The sequence below is a fragment of the Acipenser ruthenus genome, chromosome 29, assembly GCF_902713425.1.
Source record: "Acipenser ruthenus chromosome 29, fAciRut3.2 maternal haplotype, whole genome shotgun sequence".
Lineage (NCBI taxonomy): Eukaryota > Metazoa > Chordata > Actinopteri > Acipenseriformes > Acipenseridae > Acipenser > Acipenser ruthenus.
This window is the reverse complement of record NC_081217.1, coordinates 12408202-12429591: the sequence shown is the minus strand read 5'-3', so window position 1 is coordinate 12429591 and position 21390 is coordinate 12408202. Positions and strand designations below refer to the sequence as shown.

At 39.7% G+C, this 21390-nt stretch overlaps 14 non-coding genes across 14 annotated transcripts; 10 read left to right on the top strand and 4 right to left on the bottom strand.

The window, feature by feature from the left end:
* The first annotated feature begins 3612 nt into the window (after positions 1–3612).
* On the top strand, positions 3613–3816 carry LOC117434606 (small nucleolar RNA U3). The gene has a single exon (XR_004549081.1). It is a non-coding gene; the product is annotated as a small nucleolar RNA U3 (small nucleolar RNA).
* Positions 3817–4927: 1111 nt separating this feature from the next.
* trnal-cag (transfer RNA leucine (anticodon CAG)) lies at positions 4928–5009 on the top strand. Its single transcript has one exon. It is a non-coding gene; the product is annotated as a tRNA-Leu (tRNA).
* A 284-nt stretch (positions 5010–5293) lies between these two features.
* On the top strand, positions 5294–5367 carry trnai-aau (transfer RNA isoleucine (anticodon AAU)). The gene has a single exon. It is a non-coding gene; the product is annotated as a tRNA-Ile (tRNA).
* Positions 5368–5524: 157 nt separating this feature from the next.
* On the bottom strand, positions 5525–5606 carry trnas-aga (transfer RNA serine (anticodon AGA)). The gene has a single exon. It is a non-coding gene; the product is annotated as a tRNA-Ser (tRNA).
* A 6191-nt stretch (positions 5607–11797) lies between these two features.
* Positions 11798–12008, top strand: LOC131702288 (small nucleolar RNA U3). The gene has a single exon (XR_009309435.1). It is a non-coding gene; the product is annotated as a small nucleolar RNA U3 (small nucleolar RNA).
* A 1108-nt stretch (positions 12009–13116) lies between these two features.
* trnal-cag (transfer RNA leucine (anticodon CAG)) lies at positions 13117–13198 on the top strand. The gene has a single exon. It is a non-coding gene; the product is annotated as a tRNA-Leu (tRNA).
* Positions 13199–13486: 288 nt separating this feature from the next.
* trnai-aau (transfer RNA isoleucine (anticodon AAU)) lies at positions 13487–13560 on the top strand. Its single transcript has one exon. It is a non-coding gene; the product is annotated as a tRNA-Ile (tRNA).
* A 165-nt stretch (positions 13561–13725) lies between these two features.
* trnas-aga (transfer RNA serine (anticodon AGA)) lies at positions 13726–13807 on the bottom strand. The gene has a single exon. It is a non-coding gene; the product is annotated as a tRNA-Ser (tRNA).
* Positions 13808–15507: 1700 nt separating this feature from the next.
* Positions 15508–15722, top strand: LOC131702248 (small nucleolar RNA U3). Its single transcript, XR_009309402.1, has one exon. It is a non-coding gene; the product is annotated as a small nucleolar RNA U3 (small nucleolar RNA).
* A 1483-nt stretch (positions 15723–17205) lies between these two features.
* Positions 17206–17279, top strand: trnai-aau (transfer RNA isoleucine (anticodon AAU)). The gene has a single exon. It is a non-coding gene; the product is annotated as a tRNA-Ile (tRNA).
* A 165-nt stretch (positions 17280–17444) lies between these two features.
* Positions 17445–17526, bottom strand: trnas-aga (transfer RNA serine (anticodon AGA)). Its single transcript has one exon. It is a non-coding gene; the product is annotated as a tRNA-Ser (tRNA).
* A 1748-nt stretch (positions 17527–19274) lies between these two features.
* Positions 19275–19489, top strand: LOC131702244 (small nucleolar RNA U3). Its single transcript, XR_009309398.1, has one exon. It is a non-coding gene; the product is annotated as a small nucleolar RNA U3 (small nucleolar RNA).
* Positions 19490–20972: 1483 nt separating this feature from the next.
* Positions 20973–21046, top strand: trnai-aau (transfer RNA isoleucine (anticodon AAU)). Its single transcript has one exon. It is a non-coding gene; the product is annotated as a tRNA-Ile (tRNA).
* Positions 21047–21211: 165 nt separating this feature from the next.
* On the bottom strand, positions 21212–21293 carry trnas-aga (transfer RNA serine (anticodon AGA)). Its single transcript has one exon. It is a non-coding gene; the product is annotated as a tRNA-Ser (tRNA).
* Between the last annotated feature and the right edge of the window lie 97 nt (positions 21294–21390).

Sequence of the window (21390 nt, the reverse complement as noted above, 5' to 3'; positions counted from 1 at the left end):
GTGTTTATGAAATGAAAGTCAGACAACGGCTTCTCAGAGAAACTGAACTTAGCTTAGAAGGTGCTGTAAAAATATGCCATGCCAGTGAGCTAGCTCAGCAGCACGCTAAGACTTTCAGTGGAAACACGAGTGCCACAGTAATGAGTGAGAGTGCAGTGGTCGCCGCTGTGTCAGGCCCAGACAGAACACATCGGCAATTAAAGTAATTTCGATGAACACCAGAGGAATGAAGGATTCTAGTAAAAGAGCGGCTTTGTTTTTCTCTTTAATGAATCTGGATTTTGAGATTTGTGTTTTACAGGAGTGCCATTTGAAGAACTTAGAGGACTGTAACAGGTTTTCAAAAGAATGGAAATCAGGACCCTCGCTATGGAGCATTGGTAATGTGCATGCAGGTGGAGTGGGGATGGTTTTTATGGGATTTGATTGGTTCCTGGAAGAGTCACAAATAATAATACCAAGTAGATTAATGTATGTAGATATAAAATTACATTGGGAAGCATTTAGGGTGATTAATATGTATGCACCAACCAGTAGGAGTGCTAGGTTGGAAATCTTAAAAAAATTACCTGAGTTGCTGAGCACGAATAGGAAAGTTATTTTGGCTGGGGGGATTTTAACACCTCCCTGGATGATTTGATTGTTGTAAATGTAAATGAAAAAGATTTTTCAGCTAAGTATCTGAAAAAGGTGGTGGGAGACTATGCCTTGGTGGACAGTTATAGAATATTTAATAGACAGAGCAAGGGGTTTACTTGGAGAAATTCAAGAGGTGTGAGTAGGAGATTAGACTATATTTTTGTAAATAAAGAGTGTGTAATTAGTGATTGTAAGATTATCCCCATGTGGTGTTCAGATCATTATATTATCTTCAGTTCTATTGAAGTGAAAAGCCAAGACATTGGCCCGGGGTATTGGAAAATGAACATTTCTGTTTTGGAGAATGAGGATTTAAGAGAGAGTTTAGAGCCTTATATGGTAATTGGAGGAGGATGCAAGATAGTTTTGATAAATTGGTAAAATGGTGGGAGGAAGTCAAAAAGAGAATAGCTAAATTCTGTCAACAATTTTGCAAGCAGTTGAGGAAACAGGAGAGATATGAGATGAAGCAGTTGCAAAATAAACTGGAAAATATGAATTCTGAACTTAATGAGGGGAGGGAGGTGAATGTTAAAGTATATGAACAGGTGAAAAAGGAGATTAGATGTAAATTAGAAAAAAAGGTTAAGGAATTTACTTTTCTGGCAAGGGTAGAGGAAAATGAAAAGGATGAGAAGTGCTCTAGGTTTTTTTTCAAACAATGAGGGAGAAACAGAGAAAAATTTTCATTAGTGAACTGACCAGTGAAAATGGGTCAATTAAACAGAATGGAGAGATGTTGAAGTATGCGCAAAGGATTTATCAGGAATTGTTTGGAAAAAGAGGAATTGATAAGGAGAAGGGTGATGTTTTTTTAAGTAACATTACAAAAAAGTTAAGTCAGGAGAAAAAGAAGATTTGGACAGGGGGATAAACAAGGAAGAGGTGGAGGCACCTTTAAAATCATTAAAGAATTGGAAAACACCTGGGTGTGATGGGCTTCCAAAAGAATTGTATTTGTGCTTTTGGGAAATTTGGGGGGGAGATTTGATTAAAGTGTAGAGTGAGATGCTTAAGGATGGAGTGATGGCCGAATCATCGAGGATGGGGGAAATAAGTTTAATTTTTAAAAAAAGGGGATAAAGATTTATTAAAAAATTGGAGGTCGGTTACTTTGTTATGTGTGGAAAATAAAATTCTAGGTAAAGTAATGGCAAACAGATTAAAAAAGGTAATGCCTAGATTGATAAATGAGGATCAAACATGTGGAGTGGTGGGCAGACACAGTGGTTTGAATTTAAAATTAATTAGGGATGTAATTGAATGGGTAAATGGAAGGGAAGTACCATCATGTTTGATGAATATTGATCAGGAGAAAGCCTTTGATAGGGGTAGTCATGATTTTTTGTTTGAAGTAATGGAAAGAATGAATTTTGGCCAAACCTTTATGGGGTGGATAAAAACTATGTATAAGGAGGCTTTCACTAGGGTGAAAATTAACGGGTTTTTAAGTGGAAAAATAGAACAGGAAGGAGGAGTGAGGCAGGGATGTCCTATGTCGCTGCTGTTGTATGTTATTTTTATTGAATCGTTTGCATGATTTCCATTACACGAGAGTAGATGTTAAAACTTCATGCTGATTTGAACTCGGCTCTCGCCAAGATAAGCACCAACTAAAACGTAGCTTTACAGTAAACTAATGTGAGCCATATGTTTCTCCATCCATTTACGTTTCCTTCCATATGATGATGTAGATATCCTTCTGTCTGGTGTTAATGACTGAATTGTAATGCTGGCTCCAGGGATCAGCTTATTTTGCCTCCCTGGCGCATCAGCACACACAACGGCTGCGATGCTGGCTCCGGGGATCAACCACAGTGCGGCCTCCCCAGCGCATCAGCATGACAACCGTATGGATTGAGCTAAGTAGGGTACATCTCTGGGGTTTTCAAGTGGGCACCTTCCATCCTCATTGTTTCGTTGACTAGCCCACGACACCTCAAGAGGGCTCGATGGTGATTCTGGCGTCCCAGCATCACCCCCCTCCGTCCCCCACTCAACTCAGCCCAGCTTACTTACCTGTACATCAGCGTTTCTTTCTTTCTATTGTGCTTGAGATCCCCAGCCAGAATCTTTCCGTCTCAACCACAGCCAGTTGCTGCTCTCCTCTGCTGCTTCAGATAAGTTCTTCACTGTGCGACGTGGCAACTCTTGGCCACTGAATCCGACGTCTCTGAGAAACCGGGTTGTAGAGTGTGCCACAAATCCTCGACAACCCACTTCCACTGGGTAAACCCGAACTCTCCATCCTCGCTGTTCCGCTTCAGTGGCTAGTTGAGCATACCGCAGTTTCTTCCTCTCATACGCCTCATCTACAGCATCCTCCCATGGCACTGTTAACTCTACCAGGTGAACAAGGCGTGCTGATCCAGACCACAAGACAATATCTGGTCGAAGGTTAGCGGTGGCAATCTCAGGTTGGGAGCATTAAATAGGCTTCCTGTAAGGGAGATATTACATAGACACGGATGTGCATCCACGGCAAAGTGTCCAAGAGGTAAATGTAATGATTATGAAACTATTAAACATGTATTCTGGGAGTGCTATTTTGCAAAGCAAATCTGGACGAAATGCGCAGTTTTGATGAAAATATTTGAGGGGAATTGGATTTTAGATGGGGATTGTGTTATGTTTGGAGAGGGGGTGTTCAAACTCCCTAAGGAACATTACATACCTGTTTGGACTCTTATAAGTTTGGGAAAAATGGCTTTATGGGAAAAAAGAAACATAGCACTGAAAAAAGAAAAAGACAAAACCACTGTATTAGAGGCCTATTATTGTTTTGAATGGAAGGTGAAAGAAGTAATGAGAATGGAAAAGTATAAATGGGGGAGGGAAAATGTAGGGAAAAATGGAAAGGTCTGATGGATGTGTTGGATGACTGAGTTTTATTTCTGTGTATGCATGGGTAGATGAGTATTGGTATGTGTTATAAAATTTAGTTTTTTTGTATGGTGAAATTGTAATGGCAAAAAGTTGTTAATAAATAAAAAAGAATTGCTAGCGAAATGCATTTCTAAAGTGTTTGGACTCGCTATCCACGAGGAAGAGTGAGAGTGTTCGTTTTTGAGCGTGAAGAAGACAGCGAGTGTTGTTTTTGACCAACTGTTCGCTGTTATTGATGACCGCTCCAGTGTTCCTTAGGGGGCTGGAGGAAGCGGATACGTTCTGAGTGGGTATCTTACCAAAACGTAAGAAAGATGAACTACAGTTGCAAAGCACTGCTGCTTTTTCGATGATTGATTAAAACTATCAAACTGACTGAAAACACGGATCACATTAATTGCGATTGGTTTCATACCAATACGCTTACATAACAGATATTGGTTATAGACAATGTTATATACACAGAAATGAACACGGACAGAGTTTATTAAGGGTTGACTCATTTACATGTTCGAGAGATCTAGGTGTACTGGACAAATCTACTGGATTTTTTTTTCCATGTCGTAATTGTGCCGCCTGTGATAATGCGTTTGCGTTTTACAGCCATACAACGAAAAAAGAGTACAGTGTCTTACAAGTGATGACCTGTGCTTCAACGCATGTCATTTATTTGATTTTTTGTCCTTGCCATTTGCAATATGTTGGTAAAACTACTAGACAGTTACGATTGCGCATTGAGCAAGCATAAAAGTTCAATTAGGAGAAAAGATATCCATTCAACACTAGCTAGACATTCTGTAGATGCCAAACATTCCATTTCAGATCTGAAATACCTTGGCATACAAAAAAGTATTTCAAGCTCGAGGAGGTGATAATCTCGATCAAAAACTATTACAATGTGAATCCAAATGGATCTTCTATCTCCATACGGTACAACCCGAGGGATTAAATGAAGCGTTAGGATTATCCTGTTTTCTGTGATATAATGCGCAACCATATTTGTCTTTCATAAGAGCTGAAAATAAATTATAGCGCTTTGAGATTATGTCTGTTATTAGCAGATTGTTTAGAAATGTACTCAAATATGTTACAACTGTTCTGTCTACGAAATATTTCTGTAACATTTATGTAATGCCTTTGTGGTTTTTTAATGAAGGTCATTTGCTAACAGACTGGTCTGATTTTGTTTCTAACCGTGAAGCGATCGCTCTGTTTGCCGTATATTTTCTTTCTGTAAGAGGAGTGTCCTTGTGATCCCATACAGAATGCGACAAAACAAGTCGTCCTCCTTAATATAAACAGAAAAAGAAGAAGTACACGCACACGCCAGGCGATTTACTGCAGCGTCAGACATTGGAAGTTCAGCATTGTGCTGCAGTGTTGTGGAAAGTTGTCGGTGTAAGTCAGGATGGCCGAGCGGTCTAAGGCGCTGCGTTTAGGTCGCAGTCTCCATGGAGGCATGGGTTCGAATCCCACTTCTGACAACTCTTCTTGTTTGTTTATTTCTAAAAACGTCCACCGAATGTTTGGTAATTTTACTTGTTTTTCTTGTTAGTATTCAAATCACGGTTTTTTAAATGAGAAAGTCAACGCAAGCCCGCACCTCGCCACTTTCTTCACACTGTTAAACTGCCTCAGAAAGATGAGGCCTCTAATTATGCCTTTCCAATAATTTGAATGTGTTATTGTTCAGTTTAACATATCTTGGTAGAATCAAAATGTCTGCAGGACTTGTTTTTCTCGGGTTTTAATAACAAACTTCGTATGTGGCTGGTTAGCTCAGTTGGTTAGAGCATGGTGCTAATAACGCCAAGGTCGTGGGTTCGATCCCCGTACGGGCTATGACTTTTCTTCTTTAATGAAACAACAGCATTTGTAATGGTGCCAAAATGAACATACTTTAACAAAATGAACCGGTGCGATATGAAGTACAACCAGTAATATTTCAGGCTTCCTGAGCTTTAAACATGTGAACACATACAATTAAAAAGAAAGCTTACGTAGTCTGCAGGATTCGAACCTGCGAAGGGGAACCCCAATGGATTTCTAGTCCATCACCTTAACCACTCGACCACGACTACATGTTCTTACATGTTCTTACATTTTTCTGTGAAATTATCCATATTATTGTCAAAAGTAAACCACACCCTCGGTAATGCTGTAGATGGCAGTATAGGCTAACACATGAACCGAAGTCAAATGCCTTTGTTGAAACCGGTGCCACTCAGAGTTGGAGGGAGACAGTCGGCCACTTGCACATAAAACAGTACTTTCAGGGATCATTAGAATTGATAAAATATCTAGAGAGTGTGTAAAGCATTCCTGCTTCGAAGGAAGTCTTCTGCCGGGACTTGGAGGGGCTTTCTTCAGGAGCTGTGTGGATGCCGATGCAACCAGATGTGCGGAGGCACAATGTAATTCGTTTTACATTTTGCGGCAAAATTGGCGGGGTGCGTCACCTTCCCAGTAATGTGACTTTGGGGGCAGCTCGTGGGTTTGTTGTATACAATGGGATGCCGAAGCTGTGTCGTAACTGTGGACAACTGTGACACCTGGCTGTGAGTTATTCTGTAACTAAATGCAAGAACTGTGGAGTGCCGCATGTAACTGCTCTCTGCCATGAGGAGAAACAATGCAATCTGTGTGGGGAAGAGGGCCATGTTTTCAAAATTTGCCCAGATTTGTACACCAATATAGTTAAAGGACAGAGTGTAACACAACAGCAGGATGTTGAAAGGGAGGAAGAAGCCAGCAAAGAGAGAACAGAGGAACAGCGGGATGAAAACGGGAGTCTTAAAGAGGACCTGTATAGCTCAGAGTTTTCGGAAAATGAGCCTGATGTCTCTGCAGAGTAGGATAATGCTGATTGTTGGAAAACATGGAACAAGTATTGAATAGCAGTTTGCTACGCATGAGGAATGACGGCTGTATTCATGTTATTTTTCTGAAAAGTGATTTAACATTGGATAGAAAAAACTGTTAGTTCCAAAAATGCAAGCACTGCTGTGATAGATGAAGGCTGCAATATGGTAGAGAAGTTAAGATTATTTTGTGTCAAAGCAAATGGCTGGCCAGCAGCACACGGCTGTACAAACAAGTCCTTTGATCTCCAGCCCTGACATGAAAGAAGTTTGCCCTTCGGGAGTCCACTGGGGTATAAAACTAGTTAAACAGGTTTTTGCTTAGAAAATACAGCTGGTTTATGACGGGGTCATAAAGCTAGTTTTCAAGGGGACCGAAGGAGCCAGGCTCTAAGACTTCAGAGAGATCCAAAGAGATAGTGCCACTGGGATCAAAGGGTCTTAGGCAAATCGGAGAGATAGGAACAAGGAAGATGACAAAAACCAGATGTATGGACCTTTGTGGCACCAGGGTCTGAAGACTGCACTGAGTTCAGAGATCTTCACACTAGATCACACACACACACACACACACACACACACACACACACACACACACACACACACACACACACACACACACACACACACACTCACACTGAATGAAATATATGGTAATAGGATAATGAGTTGTACCTTTTCTATTGGTTAAGTGTCAGAGAAAGAGGAGGAGAGAGACACCTATGCAGAAGGGTATTTAATGTCATGCAACAATTGTAAGAGTATTCTGTTTGTCCTGTACCTGGGACCAGACTCCCTGCATATTTCAATAAACCTAACAACTGAGTGAAGAAAAGGACTTTGTGCATTTTCTTGAATCTACCTACTCATCATCCTCTTTTTTAAGTTACATCCTGATAATTAAATGGAGATTATACAGTAGACCGGTAAATGGAAGCCTGAAGAACAGGCTGTGGCTAAAACAAAAAAGAAAGTCGGTGAGTTAATATTGCCCCTGATGTTGTGCACGAGCAGGAAAGAGAGCATTTACTTGCACATATTGGGAAGCAAGAAAAGTGCCTGGCTGTGATTAGTAGTCCAGACACTCCAACTCAGGGGCTGGAAATTGAAAGAACTGATTTCCAGGGCTCTACATATCTGGAGGAGGGAGATGTGCAGACTTTCTCTGCTCTGTCTGTATTTTTTAAACCAGCAGTTGTAGCAGAGGGTGAGTCAGATAACAATGGAAAGGTGGCTGCCACGGGCAAAAACAAAGACAAGATGGCTGCCACTAACAAAGACAAAGACAAGATGGCTGCCACAAACAAAGACAAAGATAAAGGAGCTGATAACAATACAATCAAAGACAAGGACAATATTGAGAACACAAGAGGAGACTATCAGTGGCATATCGTGGGAGAGAAAAAGAAAGGGGAAAAAAGGGACAAACAAATGATTAAGTTTGTATTTTTTTCTGTCATTTTTGTTTATACAATGATGATATTGAATTTATGTTCTGTAAATGTTAGAGGTATTAAAGGGGCTGATAAGAGAAAGAGAGTTTTTGGTTACCTTAAATCTGTTGGTGCCGATATTATATTTTTACAAGAGTGCAGTATTTCCTTGTCAAATGATTATGCAATTTTAAAAAAGGAATGGAATGTTGGGATATCTGTGTGGGCAGGATCAAATGTAGAAAAGGCTGCAGGGTTGGGGATTCTGTTTAAAAACTCTCATATTGAAGTTAAATCTGTTTCTGATATAATTCCAGGGCGTTTGTTAGCAGTTGATATAAAGTATCATGAAACAGAAATTTGTTTAGTTTATATTTATGGGGCTCAAACGTGTGCAGAGAGGGAACATATTTTTGAACACTTAAGATTGCTTTTAGTGAGCAACAAAACTTCAATAGTGGCGGGAGATTTTAATTGTGGATTGTTACCTGCCGATAAAAGGAAACGGAATTTAGATGAATCAGGAAAATTGTTAAAAATATTAGTGAAAGATGCTCACTTGAAGAATGCAGCAAAATGCTTTTGCCCATTAGACCCTGGTTTTACATGGTTCAATAATGCACAGTCCTCCTTTCCTAGAATAGATTTTTGTTTCGTATCACAGTTTTTAAATGTGAAAAATTTTGAATTGGAAACTGTTTTTTTTTTCAGACCACAAGAGTTTGGTGGTATCTGTTGAACTGGTTAACAATTTTGAATATGGAAGAGGTTCTTGGAAATTTAATTGTGCATTGTTACAGAATCAGGATTTGGTTAAGGCTTTTAAAAAGGTATACAGCGTGGAAAGAGTTGAAAGTGTGTTTTGATTCGGTGTGTGAATGGTGGGAAATGATCAAGAGTAGGACAAAAGGCTATTTTATATCACTAGGAAGGAGGAGGGCAGAGGAAAGGAAAAATAAATATGTTAAGTTACAAAAAAGATTACAAAACTTGTTTGGGTTGCAGAGTCAGGGGTTTGATTTCCAGGAGGAAATAAGAGATATTAAGGAGAAACTGTACAAGATGTTTTTAAAAATGGAAAAAAGGTTATGTTTAGGGCTAGAGTCAAGTACATGGAAGGAAACGAGACTTGTAGTAGTTTTTTTCTTTAAAGTAATGTTTAGGAAGAAGAGTTGTCTACAGGGCTTGAAAACTGAGAATGGGGGAGTTCTGAAAGGAAAAGAAAAAAATTGCAGAGGGGTTTTATGAATCTCTTTATGAAAAGAGAGAAACAGATCCTGTAATACACGATGTGTTTCTTAAAAGTCTGGAAACCAAGGTAACATTAGAAGAGAATAATGATTTGTTGAGGGATATAAATTTGGATGAGATTAAAGAAGCATGTTTTTCTTTTAAAACAGGTAAGACTCCTGGATCAGATGGGTTGCCCATAGAATTTTATTGCACCTTTTGGGAATTGATTAAAGAAGATTTATTAGAAGTTTTCAGTGAATGTTTGAGCAGTGGACTAATGAGCGATTCTATGAGGGAAGGGCTGATAACTCTCCTATTTAAAAATAAAGGGGGAAAAGAAGAGCTGAAAAACTGGAGGCCTATTAGTCTCCTCAATTGTGACTATAAGATGTTGTCCAAGATAATAATGTTTAGGTTTCAAAATATAACGGCAAAATTAATTGATCCTGACCAAGTATGTGGTGTTCCAGGAAGAGCTATTGCTGAGAATTTAGTATTGATTAGAGATGCATGTATCTATGCAAAGGAGAGAGATTTGCCTTTATGTTTAATTAATCTTGACCAAGAAAAGGCCTATGATCGGGTTGATCATAGTTTTATGTTTAAAGTTTAGGAGTACATGGGTTTGGATCAAAGATTTATTAGATGGGTGAAGATGCTGTACAGAGGCATCAGTAGTAAAGTTATTGTTAATGGATTTATGTCTGCTGGTTTTGAGGTGAAGTCAGGGGTGAGACAAGGGTGCCCTTTGTCACCCCTGTTATATATTTATTGTTTAGAACCTGCACTTTTACGAATTAGAAAGAATACACAGATTGAGGGGGTGGTAATTCCTGGCTCTGATCATCAGGAGGTTAAAGCCTTAGCATACATGGATGATGTGATGTTGATGTGTAAAGACTTCTACTCTATTCAGGAAGCTTTGAAAATTATGGTTTTGTATGGGAAAGCTTCTGGTTCAAAAATCAATATGGAGAAAAGTGAGGCTTTTTTTGTATGGGGGAGTGGGTGGAGAGAGATGAAATTAAGAAAATGTTAAAATTGAAGAATGATTACATTAAAGTTTTAGGCATGCTTTTTGATAAAAATGTGAGTGGGGTAAGGAATTGGGTGGAGGTGATGGGTAAAGTGAGAAAGAAAATCACTTTCTGGAATTCCAGAAAGTTGTCAATGGAAGGTAAAATTTTAATAATTAAAGTGGTGTTATGTCAATGCTCTTATATGTAGCAAAGGTTTTTCCTCCGGACAGAGCATCTTGCAAATCGATTAATAGGGAGCTGTTTATTTTCTTTTGGGGAGGGAGAATGGAAAAGGTGAAAAGGGAAACTGTAATGTTGGAAAAGAAAAATGGAGGGAAAGGTTTTCCTAATGTCATTTTTTATTTGTATGCAAATTTTGTCTGTTTTCTAATTAACACAATTCTTCAGATGAATAAGAAATGTAGTTTCTTTGCCAGGTTTTTTTTGGACAATTTTTAAGAAGGATGGGATTAATTTATATAAATTTGACAGTGGCCTATAGTTGGACGATGCCTTTTGTATACAAGAAGGCTTCAAGGTTTATTTTAGAATATGATCTGATGGACTGGCCAAAAGCAAAGTGGAAACTTAAAGATTTGCAGAAAAAGAAACTGGCAAATGATAAATTAATCAAAGTTAATTTTCAGTGTGCAGACGTGTCAACAGTTGTGTGGAGAAATGTAGGATATCCTGGCTTATCTAATACTCAGAAGGATATAGCTTGGCTATCTGTACATGCACGCTTACCTTGTCGGCAGCTTATGTACAAAAGACAAATGGCAATGACAGATACATGTGTCAGATCTGATTGTAATGAAACTGAATCGGTGGAACATGTCTTTTGTAACTGTAAGTTTACTAAAGGATGTTGGGGAGGGTAAAAGTGCTTCTGAAAAAACAAATGAATTGACATGGAATGTGATTATGTATGGGCCAAGAGGAGGTTTAAAAACAGATAAGTGGAAGAAGGCATGGCTGATCATCAACAGTGCCAAAGAAGCTTTGTGGTTGTTGAGAAACATGAATCTGTATAATAAAACAAAAAAATCAAGCAACAGAAATTGATTTTTGTAAAATTGTTTTTGGTAGAGTGAAAGATTATATATGGATGGATATTAAGAACTTGGGAAGAAACAATGCAATGAAAAAATGGAAAATTAATTCAATGACAGATTTATTTTTGTACAATGTATGTTTTGGTGATGTGATTATGTAATGGATTTTTCTAATAAACTTTTATATAAAGCTAGCGAAATGCATTTCTTTTTTTTCTCTTTTTTAATAATTTAGTCGTTGCCAATTAGTTTTTTTTTTATTATTTTCTCCAACAAGGGCTGACCCAATTATTTTTTAGGCTCAGCTCACTGCTACCACCCCTGCGCTGACTTGGGAGGGGCGAAGATGAACACACGCTGTCCTCCGAAGAGTGTGCTGTCAGCAGCCCGCTTCTTTACACACTACGAACTCACCGTGCAGCCGCCTCAGAGCTACAGCGTCGGAGGACAACACAGCTCTGGGCAGCTTACAGGGAAGCCTGCAGGAGCCCGGCCAGACTACAGGGGTCGCTGCGGTGTGGTGAGCCGAGGACACCCTGGCCGACCTAACCCTCCCGGGCGACGCTCGGCCAATTGAGCGCCGCCTCCTGGGAGCTACCGTCCACGGTCGGCTCTGGAATAGCCTGGACTCGAACCGGCGACGTCCAGGCTATAGAGCGCATCCTGCACTCTAGGGAGTGCTTTTACTGGATGCGCCACCCGGGAGCCCCGCGAAATGCATTTCTAAAGTGTTTGGATTCACTATCCACGAGGAAGAGTGAGAGTTCGTTTTTGAGCGTGAAGGAGACAGCGAGTGTTGTTTTTGGCTAACTGCTCGCTGTTATTGATGACCACTCCAGTGTTCCTTAGGGGGCTGGAGGAAGTGGACAAGTTCTGAGTTGGTATCTTACCAAAAGGTACAAAAGACGAACTACAGTTGCAAAGTACTGCTGCTTTTTCGATGATTGACTAAAACTATCAAACTGACTGAAAACATGGATCGCATTAATTGCGATTGGTTTCATACCAATACGCTTACATAACAGATATTGGTTATAGACAATGTCATATACACAGAAATGAACACGGACAGTGTTTATTAAGGGCTGACTCATTTACATGTTCGAGAGATCTAGGTGTACTGGACAAATCTACTGGATTTCCATGTCGTAATTGTGGCGCCTGTGATAATGCGTTTGCGTTTTACAAGCCATACAATGAAAAAAGAGTACAGTGTCTTACAAGTGATGACCTGTGCTTCAACGCATGTCATTTATTTGATTTGTTGTCCTTGCCATTTGCAATATGTTGGTAAAACTACTAGACACTTACGATTGCGCATTAATGAGCGAGCATAAAAGTTCAATTAGGAGAAAAGATATCCATTCACCACTAGCTAGACATTTTGTAGATGTCAAACATTCCGTTTCAGATCTTAAAGACCGTGGCATACAAAAAATATTTCAAGCTCGAGGAGGTGATAATCTCGATCAAAAACTATTACAATGTGAATCCAAATAGATCTTCTATCTCCATACGGTAGAACCCGAGGGATTAAATGAAGAGCTAGGATTGTCATGTTTTCTGTGATATAATGCGCAAGCATACTTGTCTTTCATAAGAGCTGAAAAGAAATGATAGCGCTTTGAGATAATGTCTGTTACTGGCGGATTGTTTAGAAATGTACTCAAATATGTTACAACTGTTCTGTCTACGAAATATATCTGTAACATTTATGTAATGCCTTTGTGGTTTTTTGATGAAGTTCATTTGCTAACAGACTGTTCTGATTTTGATTCAAACCGTGAAGCGATCGCTCTGTTTGCAGTATATTTTCTTTCAGTAAGAGGAGTGTCCTTGTGATTCCATACAGAATGCGACAAAACCTGTCGCCCTCCTTAATATAAACAGAAAAAGAACAAGTACACGCACACGCCAGGTGATTTACTGCAGCGTCAGACATGGGAGGTTCAGCAGTGTGCTGCAGCGTTGTGCAAAGTTGTCGGTGTAAGTCAGGATGGCCGAGCGGTCTAAGGCGCTGTGGTCAGGTCGCAGTCTCCATGGAGGCGTGGGTTCGAACCCCACTTCTGACAACTGTTCTTGTTAATTTATTTCTAAAACGTCCACCGAAATCTTGGTAGTTTTACATGTTTTTCTTTTTAGTATTCAAAACACAGCTTTTTAAATGAGAGAAAGTCACCGCAAGCCCGCACCTCGCCACTTTCTTCACACTGCTAAACTGCCTCATAAAGATGAGACCTCTAATTATGCCTTTCCAATACTTTGAATGTGTTATTGTTGAGTTTAACATAACATCTTGGTAATCATAATGTCCGCAGGCCTTGTTTTTCTCGGGTTTTATTAACGTGCTCCATGTGTGTGGCCGGTTAGCTCAGTTGGTTAGAGCGTGGTGCTAATAACGCCAAGGTCGCGGGTTCGATCCCCGTACGGGCCATGACTTTTCTTCTTTAAAGAAACCACAGCATTTGGAATGGTGCCAAAATGAACATTCTTTAACAAAATGAACCGGTGCGATATGAAGTAGAACCAGTAATATTTCAGATTCCTCATCTTTAAACATGTATTAGGAATGAACACATACAATTAAAAAGAAAGCTTACGTAGTGGGCAGGATTCGAACCTGCGCGGGGAAACCCCAATGGATTTCTAGTCCATCGCCTTAACCACTCGGCCACGACTACATGTTCTTACATTGGACTGTGAAATGATCCATATTATTGTCAAAAGAAGTAAACGACACCCGCGGTAATGCTGCAGATGGCAGTATAGGCTAACATGAACCGAAGTCAAATGCCTTTGTTGAAACTCCATCGATTTATACAAGGCAAGCACACGTGGGAAATGTAAATACAATATCCTTTCTGTCAACGTTCATAATAATGAATACATCTTTATTTCAAAATACGTAACAATTTAAGTGATCTTTTCAAACCACCCATACACAAAAAACAAAGTAGATCTTTATTTCAACTGAAAAACTGACTTGCTTCATGGCTGCTGCCACAGCACTCAAGCACGTTGTGGCTAGCGTGAGCGGACTTAACAGATAACAAGATCTACAAAATATCACATGCCAATAAAACATAACACAATTATTTTCGATTTTATAACAAAACCCCACCCCAGATGGGACTCGAACCCACTATACCTGGCTTAGGAGGCCAGTGGCCTTAGCCATTAGGCCACTAGGGCTGACATGGGAAGCGCACATTTGGTAGTTCTAAAGAAAGTGGGAACAATAGTATCGTGGTTTCATAAATATCCAAGCCATCTTTGGTGGTCAAAAAAGCAGTTACATTGGGAAAGGGCCGTACTTATCAGTAAGTGTTTGAAATGCATGTGGGAAGATTTAAGATTGTGAAGAAGTTTTAATATGCTTCGTATTTGCGCATTGGTAACCTTACATAATTCCGTTTTGATTAATGCCACTTCCTTACCTGACAGTAGTCAGGGTGACGATACAAGACCAGAGCCAATAAACCTGTTATTTTCCTGTCCTTTCATTACCATATTCTAGTGTGCTTGTTCAGAATATGCGTGAATCCTGAAAACGTCTTGCTAATATGTGAACAAAGCCAGCATTCACTTTATTGATCACCATGTGGAATAGCCGCTATTGGAACACACATGATTGTGTTAAAGATGTTAATAGACTTTCAATGTACACGTTTTAGAGCTGAACGTTTGTTGAGACAGTTCAAGCGCTGTAGCAGTGTTTAAAAATTTCATGGATGTTTGCTTTTTCGTCTTACTCTGGAAAAAATAATAATAGCAATAGAAAAATGTAGGCAAAACAATTTTTGAGAACCGCATTTGGGTGAAAAATTAACAGTTTCAAAACACATTTGTAAAGGCATTGGATTCTATTATGGTGTTTCCGAGCTGTTGAATGTTTCTTATTATATACAGGTTTACTGGCTTGACAGAAAGGCGATTGACAAAAGGAATGCCTCGTCCCTGCGTGGGCTTGAAACAGCAATGTTTTGGTTAAGCCGAACGCGCTCACCGATTACGTTGTTTTATTAGATAACACCCTCGGAGCCCAACAGAACACTGTATGCGTATAATTAAAATATTTACGGTTCAAATGGGAATCGTATTCATCAGATTTTAAGCACACATTTGATAGACGTCACAGTGCAAAGAAGGAAGGCAGGCAATGCAAATGAGGCAACTGGCTCGTACTTTTTAAATCATACCAAAAAATTGAACCCAATTAAGCTTTTAACCGCCTGCAGTCTGGAATGAGTTTGAAATGTTATTGTAACAACTCACTGGGCTACAGCAATTGCATTATATGAAAGTGCTCCTGTTTATTTGTCACCGGCACAGCTACCGGTGCCATTCAGAGTTGGAGGGAGACGGTCGGCCACTTGCCCATAAAACAATACTTTCAGGGATCATTTCTATAGTGATTTGCTAGCGAAATGCGTTTTGAAAGTGTTTGGGCTCGCTACCCACGAGGAAGAGTGAGAGTGTTCGTTTTTGAGCGTGAAGAAGACAGCAAGTGTTGTTTTTGACCAACTGCTCGCTGTTATTGATGACCGCTCCAGTGTTCCTTAGGGGGCTGGAGGAAGCGGACACGTTCTGAGTGGGTATCTTACCAAAACGTAAGAAAGATGAACTACACTTGCAAAGCACTGCTGCTTTTTCGATGATTGATTAAAACTATCAAACTGACTGAAAACACGGATCGCATTAATTGCGATTGGTTTTATACCAATACGCTTACATAACAGATATTGGTTATAGACAATGTCATATACACAGAAATGAACACGGACAGTGTTTATTAAGGGCTGACTCATTGACATGTTCGAGAGATCTAGGTGTACTGGACAAATCTACTGGATTTTTTTCCATGTCGTAATTGTGCCGCCTGTGATAATGCGTTTGCGTTTTACAAGCCATACAACGAAAAAAGAGTACAGTGTCTTACAAGTGATGACCTGTGCTTCAACGCATGTCATTTATTTGTTTTTTTGTCCTTGCCATTTGCAATATGTTGGTAAAACTACTAGACAGTGACGATTGCGCATTGATGAGCAAGCATAAAAGTTCAATTTGGAGAAAAGATATCCATTCACCACTAGCTAGACATTTCGTAGATGCCAAACATTCCATTTCAGATCTGAAATACCGCAGCATACAAAAAAATATTTCAAGCTCGAGGACGTGATAATCTCGATCAAAAACTATTACACTGTGAATCCAAATGGATCTTCTATCTCCATATGGTAAAACCCGAGGGATTAAATGAAGCGCTAGGGTTATCCTGTTTTCTGTGATATAATGCGCAACCATACTTGTCTTTCATAAGATCTGAAAATAAATTATAGCGCTTTGAGATTATGTCTGTTATTAGCAGATTGTTTAGAAATGTACTCAAATATGTTACAACTGTTCTGTCTACGAAATATATCTGTAACATTTATGTAATGCCTTTGTGGTTTTTTGATGAAGTTCATTTGCTAACAGACTGTTCTGATTTTGATTCAAACCGTGAAGCGATCGCTCTGTTTGCAGTATATTTTCTTTCAGTAAGAGGAGTGTCCTTGTGATTCCATACAGAATGCGACAAAACCTGTCGCCCTCCTTAATATAAACAGAAAAAGAACAAGTACACGCACACGCCAGGTGATTTACTGCAGCGTCAGACATGGGAGGTTCAGCAGTGTGCTGCAGCGTTGTGCAAAGTCGTCGGTGTAAGTCAGGATGGCCAAGCGGTCTAAGGTGCTGTGGTCAGGTCGCAGTCTCCATGGAGGCGTGGGCTCGAACCCCACTTCTGACAACTGTTCTTGTTAATTTATTTCTAAAATGTCCACCGAATGCTTGGTAATTTTACATGTTTTTCTTTTTAGTATTCAAATCACAGCTTTTTAAATGAGAGAAATTCACCGCAAGCCCGCACCTCACCACTTTCTTCACACTGCTAAACTGCCTCATAAAGATGAGACCTCTAATTATGCCTTTCCAATACTTTGAATGTGTTATTGTTGAGTTTAACATAACATCTTGGTAATCATAATGTCCGCAGGCCTTGTTTTTCTCGGGTTTTATTAACGCGCTCCATGTGTGTGGCCGGTTAGCTCAGTTGGTTAGAGCGTGGTGCTAATAACGCCAAGGTCGCGGGTTCGATCCCCGTACGGGCCATGACTTTTCTTCTTTAAAGAAACCACAGCATTTGGAATGGTGCCAAAATGAACATTCTTTAACAAAATGAACCGGTGCGATATGAAGTAGAACCAGTAATATTTCAGATTCCTCATCTTTAAACATGTATTAGGAATGAACACATACAATTAAAAAGAAAGCTTACGTAGTCTGCAGGATTCGAACCTGCGCGGGGAAACCCCAATGGATTTCTAGTCCATCGCCTTAACCACTCGGCCACGACTACATGTTCTTACATTGGACTGTGAAATGATCCATATTATTGTCAAAAGAAGTAAACGACACCCGCGGTAATGCTGCAGATGGCAGTATAGGCTAACATGAACCGAAGTCAAATGCCTTTGTTGAAACTCCATCGATTTATACAAGGCAAGCACACGTGGGAAATGTAAATACAATATCCTTTCTGTCAACGTTCATAATAATGAATACATCTTTATTTCAAAATACGTAACAATTTAAGTGATCTTTTCAAACCACCCATACACAAAAAACAAAGTAGATCTTTATTTCAACTGAAAAACCACCCATACACAAAAAACAAAGTAGATCTTTATTTCAACTGAAAAACTGACTTGCTTCATGGCTGCTGCCACAGCACTCAAGCACGTTGTGGCTAGCGTGAGCGGACTTAACAGATAACAAGATCTACAAAATATCACATGCCAATAAAACATAACACAATTATGTTCGATTTTATAACAAAACCCCACCCCAGATGGGACTCGAACCCACTATCCCTGGCTTAGGAGGCCAGTGGCCTTAGCCATTAGGCCACTAGGGCTGACATGGGAAGCGCACATTTGGTAGTTCTAAAGAAAGTGGGAACAATAGTATCGTGGTTTCATAAATATCCAAGCCATCTTTGGTGTTCAAACAAAGCAGTTACATTGGGAAAGGGCCGTACTTATCAGTAAGTGTTTGAAATGCATGTGGGAAGATTTAAGATTGTGAAGAAGTTTTAATATGCTTCGTATTTGCGCATTGGTAACCTTACATAATTACGTTTTGATTAATGCCACTTCCTTACCTGACAGTAGTCAGGGTGACGATACAAGACCAGAGCCAATAAACCTGTTATTTTCCTGTCCTTTCATTACCATATTCTAGTGTGCTTGTTCAGAATATGCGTGAATCCTGAAAACGTCTTGCTAATATGTGAACAAAGCCACCATTCACTTTATTGATCACCATGTGGAATAGCCGCTATTGGAACACACATGATTGTGTTAAAGATGTTAATAGACTTTCAATGTACACGTTTTAGAGCTGAACGTTTGTTGAGACAGTTCAAGCGCTGTAGCAGTGTTTACCTATTTCATGGATGTTTGCTTTTTCGTCTTACTCTGGAAAAAATAATAATAGCAATAGAAAAATGTAGGCAAAACAATTTTTGAGAACCGCATTTGGGTGAAAAATGAACAGTTTCAAAACACATTTGTAAAGGCATTGGATTCTATTATGGTGTTTCCGAGCTGTTGAATGTTTCTTATTATATACAGGTTTACTGGCTTGACAGAAAGGCGATTGACAAAAAGAATGCCTCGTCCCTGCGTGGGCTTGAAACAGCAACGTTTTGGTTAAGCCGAACGCGCTCACCGATTACGTTGTTTTATTAGATAACACCCTCGGAGCCCAACAGAACACTGTATGCGTATAATTAAAATATTTACGGTTCAAATGGGAATCGTATTCATCAGATTTTAAGCACACATTTGATAGACGTCACAGTGCAAAGGAGGAAGGCAGGCAATGCAAATGAGGCAACTGGCTCGTACTTTTTAAATCATACCAAAAAATTGAACCCAATTAAGCTTTTAACCGCCTGCAGTCTGGAATGAGTTTGAAATGTTATTGTAACAACTCACTGTGCTACAGCAATTGCATTATATGAAAGTGCTCCTGTTTATTTGTCACCGGCACAGCTACCGGTGCCACTCAGAGTTGGAGGGAGACGGTCGGCCACTTGCCCATAAAACAATACTTTCAGGGATCATTTTTATAGTGATTTGCTAGCGAAATGCGTTTTGATAGTGTTTGGGCTCGCTACCCACGAGGAAGAGTGAGAGTGTTCGTTTTTGAGCGTGAAGAAGACAGCGAGTGTTGGTTTTGACCAACTGCTCGCTGTTATTGATGACCGCTCCAGTGTTCCTTAGGGGGCTGGAGGAAGCGGACACGTTCTGAGTGGGTATCTTCCTAAAACGTAAGAAAGATGAACTACAGTTGCAAAGCACTGCTGCTTTTTCGATGATTGATTAAAACTATCAAACTGACTGAAAACACGGATCGCATTAATTGCGATTGGTTTCATACCAATACGCTTACATAACAGATATTGGTTATAGACAATGTCATATACACAGAAATGAACACGGACAGTGTTTATTAAGGGCTGACTCATTGACATGTTCGAGAGATCTAGGTGTACTGGACAAATCTACTGGATTTTTTTCCATGTCGTAATTGTGCCGCCTGTGATAATGCGTTTGCGTTTTACAAGCCATACAACTAAAAAAGAGTACAGTGTCTTACAAGTGATGACCTGTGCTTCAACGCATGTCATTTATTTGTTTTTTTGTCCTTGCCATTTGCAATATGTTGGTAAAACTACTAGACAGTGACGATTGCGCATTGATGAGCAAGCATAAAAGTTCAATTAGGAGAAAAGATATCCATTCACCACTAGCTAGACATTTCGTAGATGCCAAACATTCCATTTCAGATCTGAAATACCGCAGCATACAAAAAAATATTTCAAGCTCGAGGACGTGATAATCTCGATCAAAAACTATTACAATGTGAATCCAAATGGATCTTCTATCTCCATATGGTACAACCTGAGGGATTAAATGAAGCGCTAGGATTATCCTGTTTTCTGTGATATAATGCGCAACCATACTTGTCTTTCATAAGATCTGAAAATAAATTATAGCGCTTTGAGATTATGTCTGTTATTAGCAGATTGTTTAGAAATGTACTCAAATATGTTACAACTGTTCTGTCTACGAAATATATCTGTAACATTTATGTAATGCCTTTGTGGTTTTTTGATGAAGTTCATTTGCTAACAGACTGTTCTGATTTTGATTCAAACCGTGAAGCGATCGCTCTGTTTGCAGTATATTTTCTTTCAGTAAGAGGAGTGTCTTTGTGATTCCATACAGAATGCGACAAAACCTGTCGCCCTCCTTAATATAAACAGAAAAAGAACAAGTACACGCACACGCCAGGTGATTTACTGCAGCGTCAGACATGGGAGTTTCAGCAGTGTGCTGCAGCGTTGTGCAAAGTCGTCGGTGTAAGTCAGGATGGCCGAGCGGTCTAAGGCGCTGTGGTCAGGTCGCAGTCTCCATGGAGGCATAGGCTCGAACCCCACTTCTGACAACTGTTCTTGTTAATTTATTTCTAAAACATCCACCGAATGCTTGGTAATTTTACATGTTTTTCTTTTTAGTATTCAAATCACAGCTTTTTAAATGAGAGAAAGTCACCGCAAGCCCGCACCTCGCCACTTTCTTCACACTGCTAAACTGCCTCATAAAGATGAGACCTCTAATTATGCCTTTCCAATACTTTGAATGTGTTATTGTTGAGTTTAACATAACATCTTGGTAATCATAATGTCCGCAGGCCTTGTTTTTCTCGGGTTTTATTAACGCGCTCCATGTGTGTGGCCGGTTAGCTCAGTTGGTTAGAGCGTGGTGCTAATAACGCCAAGGTCGCGGGTTCGATCCCCGTACGGGCCATGACTTCTCTTCTTTAAAGAAACCACAGCATTTGGAATGTTGCCAAAATGAACATTCTTTAACAAAATGAACCGGTGCGATATGAAGTAGAACCAGTAATATTTCAGATTCCTCATCTTTAAACATGTATTAGGAATGAACACATACAATTAAAAAGAAAGCTTACGTAGTCGGCAGGATTCGAACCTGCGCGGGGAAACCCCAATGGATTTCTAGTCCATCGCCTTAACCACTCGGCCACGACTACATGTTCTTACATTGGACTGTGAAATGATCCATATTATTGTCAAAAGAAGTAAAAGACACCCGCGGTAATGCTGCAGATGGCAGTATAGGCTAACATG